Here is a 4838-nt window from a genome sequence, read left to right on the forward strand (position 1 = left end):
TACCCACTATGTTATACATGTGGCAGGGTAAGAATTTTCCACCAACAAAGGGTTTGAGTCTTTTTCTGAGCCCTCTAGCCTTTCTACATGTCTGTCAGTTTGTTGTACTGTGGTGGCTTACGTGTTTCTGCGATACTGGAAGCTTCGCCACCAGTATTTCAAAATACCAGCAGGGTCGCCCTTTGTAAACAGGTTTCCACAGAGTTTCCAGACTAAGACAGACTAGGAAGAAGGACCTGACAGCCTACTTCTAAAGAAATTGGCCAGTGAAAACCTCATGAATAGCAGTGGAACAGTGTCTGATATAGTGCAGGAGGTGAGCTCCTCAGGCTGGAAGGCACTCAAAACATGACTGGGAAGACCTGCCTCCTTAACAGTAGAGTCAACCTTCATGATCTTATACACAGAAAACCCTAAGGAATCCTCCTGAAAACTACTGAAACTAATAGAAGAGTTCAGCAGAGTATCGGGATATAAGATAAACATACAAAAATCAGTTGGGTTCCTCTACACCAACAAAAAGAACATCGAAGAGGAAATCACCAAATCAATGCCATTTATAGTAGCCCCCAAGAAGATAAAATACTTAGGAATAAATCTTACCAGAGATGTAAAAGACTTATACAAAGAAAACTACAGTATACTTCTGCAAGAAACCAAAAGAGACTTAGATAAGTGGAAGAACATACCTTGCTCATGGGTAGGAAGACTTAACATTATAAAAATGTCTCTTCTACCAAAAGCGATCTATACATTTAATACAATTCTGATCCAAATCCCAACGACATTCTTTAATGAGATGGAGAAACAAATCACCAACTTCATATGGAAGGGAAAGAGGCCCTGGATAAATAAGGCATTACTGAAAAAGAAGAACAAAGTGAGAGGCCTTACTTTACCTGATTTTAGAAACTATTATGCCGCCGCAGTAGTCAAAACAGCCTGGTACTGGTACAACAACAGATACATGGACCAATGGAACAGAAGTGAGAATTCAGACATAAATCCATCCACATATGAGCAGCTGATATTTGACAAAGGCCCCCAAACAGTTAAACGGGGAAAAGACAGCCTTTTTAACAAATGGTGCTGGCATAACTGGATATCCATCTGCAAAAAAATGAAACAAGACCCATACCTCACTCCATGCACAAAAACTAACTCAAAATGGATCAAAGACCTAAGTATAAAATCTAAAATAATAAAGATCATGGAAGAAAAAATAGGGACAACATTAGGAGCCCTAATACATGGCATAAACAGTATAGAAAACATTATAAAGAACATAGAAGAAAAACTAGAGCTCCTAAAAATCAAACACTTATGCTCATCCAAAGACTTCACCAAAAGAGTAAAAAGACTACCTAGAGACTGGGAAAAAGTTTTTAGCTATGACATTTCGGATCAGCGCCTGATCTCTAAAATCTACATAATACTGCAAAAACTCAACTGCAAAAAGACAAATAACCCAATTAAAAAATGGGCAAAAGCTATGAATAGACGCTTCCCTAAAGAAGACATTCAGGTAGCTAACACATATATGAGGAAATGTTCACGATCATTAGCCATTAGAGAAATGCAGATCAAAACTACAATGAGATTTCATCTCACTCCAACAAGGCTGCCATTAATCCAAAAAACACAAAAGAATAAATGTTGGAGAGACTGTGGAGAGATTGGAACACTTCTATACTGCTGGTGGGATGTCAAATGGTACGACCACTTTGGAAATCGATTTGGCGCTTCCTTAAAAAGCTAGAGACAGAACTACCATACGATCCAGCAATCCCACTCCTTGGAATATATCCTAGAGAAATAAGAGCCTTTACACGAACAGATATATGCACACCCATGTTTATTGCAGCACTGTTTACAATAGCAAAAAGCTGGAAGCAACCAAGGTGCCCATCAAAGGATGAATGGATAAATAAATTATGGCATATTCACACAATGGAATACTGCGCATCGATAAAGAACAGTGAGGAATCTGTGAAACATTTCATAACATGGAGGAACCTGGAAGGCATTATGCTGAGTGAAATTAGTCAGCTGCAAAAGGACAAATATTGTATAAGACCAGTATTATAAGAACTTGAGAAATAGTTTAAACTGAAAAGAAAACATTCTTTTGTGGTTATGAGGCGGGGAGGGAGGGAGGGTGGGAGAGAGGTATTCACTAATTAGATAGTTGATAAGAACTACTTTAGGTGAAGGGAAAGACAGCACACAGTACAGGGGAGTTCAGCACAACTGGACTAAACCAAAAGCAAAGAAGTCTCCTGAATAAACTGAATGTTTTGAAGGCCAGCGTAGCAGGGGCACAGGTCTGGGGACCGTGGTTTCAAGGGACATCTAAGTCAATTGGCATAATAAAATCTATTAACAAAGCATTCTGCATCCCACTTTGAAGAGTGGTGTCTGGGGTCTTAAACGCTAGCAAGCAGCCATCTAAGATGCATCAATTGGTCTCAACCCACCTGGATCAAAGGAGAATGAAGAACACCAAGGACACAAGGTGATTACGAGCCCAAGAGACAGAAAGGGCCACATGAACCAGCGACTACATCATCCTGAGACCAGAAGAACTAGATGGTGCCCGGCTACAACTGATGATGGCCCTGACAGGAAACACAACAGAGAACCCCTGAGGGAGCAGGACAGCAGTGGGATGCAGACCCCAAATTCTCATAACACTAGACTTAATGGACTGACTGAGACTGGAAGGACCCCGGTGGTCATGGCCTCCAGACTTTCTGTTGCCCCAGGACAGGAACCATTCCTGAAGCCAACACTTCAGACATGGATTGGGTTGGAGAGGGATACTGGTGAGGAGTGAGCTTCTTGGATCAGGTGGACACTTGAGACTATGTTGGCATCTCCTGCCTGGAGGGGAGATGAGAGGGTGGAGGGGATTAGAAGCTGGCGAAAAGGACACAAAAAGAGAGAGTGGAGGGAGAGAGCAGGCTGTCTCATTAGGGGGAGAGTAATTGGGAGTGTGTAGCAAGGTGTATATGGGTTTTTGTGTGAGATACTGACTTGATTTGTAAACTTTCACTTAAAACACAATAAAAATTATTAAAAAAAACCAGATAGACAAAAAAAAAATAGTTGAGTTATTCTTAATGACGTGGAGGGAGTTAAGGTTTCAGGACCTTAATCTGATGATGTGGTATGACTCAAAATGAGAAGAAACAGCTGCAAACATCCATTAATAATAGGTATGTGGAATGTACGAAATATGAATCTAGCAAAATTGGAAGTCAAAAATGTAGTGGAACATACAAAGATCAAACTTCGTAGGCATTAGTGAGCTGACATGGACTACTGTTGGCCATTTTGGATCAGACAGTCATATGGTCTACTATGTCAGGAATGACGACTTGAAGAGGAATGGTGTTGTGTTCATCATCAGAAAGAACATTTCAAAATCTATCCTGAAGTACAATACTGTAAGTGATAGGATAATATCCATATGCCTACATGGAAGACTAGTTAATACAACTATTGTTCAAATTTATGCAACAACCACTTTAAGGCCAAGAAAGAAGAAATTGAAAAATTTTTTTATCAACTTCTGCAGTCTGAAATTGATCAAACACGAAATCAAGATACATTGATAATTACTGGCAATTGGAACGTGAAAGTTGGAAATGAAGGATTGGTAGTTGGAAAATATGGCCTTGGTGATAGAAACAATGCCAGAAATTGCATGATAAGGTTTTGTAAGACCAACAACTTTTTCATTGCCAATACCCTTTTGCAACAACATAAGCAGTGACTATACACATGGACTTCGCCAGATGGAATACACAGGAATCAAATCTACTACATCTGGCTGTTTCTCCGGCTGGAACCATGGAGGGTGTCGAAGAGGAGAAAAAGAAGATTCCTGCTGTGCCAGAAACCCTTAAGAAAAAGCGAAGGAGTTTCGCAGAACTAAAAATCAAGCGCCTGAGAAAGAAGTTTGCCCAAAAGATGCTTCAAAAGGCAAGGAGGAAGCTTATTTATGAAAAAGCTTAGCACTATCACGAGGAATATAGGCAAATGTACAGGACTGAAATTCGAATGGCTAGGATGGCAAGAAAAGCTGGCAACTTCTACGTACCTGCAGAACTCAACTTGGCATTTGTTATCAGGGTCAGAGGTATCAGTGGTGTGAGCCCAAAGTTCGAAAGGTGTTGCAGCTTCTTCACCTTTGCCAGATCGTCAATGACACCTTTGTTAAGCTCCACAAGGCTTCAATTAACATGCTGAGAATTGTGGAACCATGTATTGCATGGGGTACCCAAACCTGAAGTCAGGGAATGAACTGATCTGTGAGCGTGGTTATGGCAAGATCAATAAGAAGCGAATTGCCCTGACAGATAACACTTTGATTGCAGGATCTCTTGGTAAATATGACATCATCTGCATGGAGGATCTGATTCATGAGATCTATACCGCTGGGAAACACTTCAAAAAAGCAAGCAACTTCCTGTGGCCCTTCAAATTATCTTCTTCATGAGGTGGAATGAAGAAAAAGACCACCCATTTTGTAGAAGGTGGAGATGCTGGCGACAAGGAAGACCAGATCAAGAGACTTATTAGAAGGATGAACTAAGGTGTCTACCATGATTATTTTTGTAATCTGATCCGTTAATAAAACCATGACTGCTTTCAAATTGAAATATTGTACTGGTGACTTTTTGTCAACCTGCCCCCTTCCCTTTATTATTATGGCAAATCTTGGTGTGTGATAAAATTAAGCCAAAAGAACTGCCCATTGCGTGTAAACCTAGGGTCCAGTTTTCATCTTGTGAAAAAACCTTACAGAAAAAAAGAATTTTAACTTCTGAATC

General features: G+C 40.3%; 1 pseudogene; it reads left to right on the forward strand.

Annotated features, from left to right (window-relative positions):
• Positions 1-3855: 3855 nt before the first annotated feature.
• On the forward strand, positions 3856-4600 carry LOC126061654 (60S ribosomal protein L7-like; annotated as a pseudogene).
• The last annotated feature ends 238 nt before the right edge of the window (positions 4601-4838 follow it).

This window comes from Elephas maximus, chromosome 2, assembly GCF_024166365.1.
Source record: "Elephas maximus indicus isolate mEleMax1 chromosome 2, mEleMax1 primary haplotype, whole genome shotgun sequence".
NCBI classification, from domain to species: domain Eukaryota; kingdom Metazoa; phylum Chordata; class Mammalia; order Proboscidea; family Elephantidae; genus Elephas; species Elephas maximus.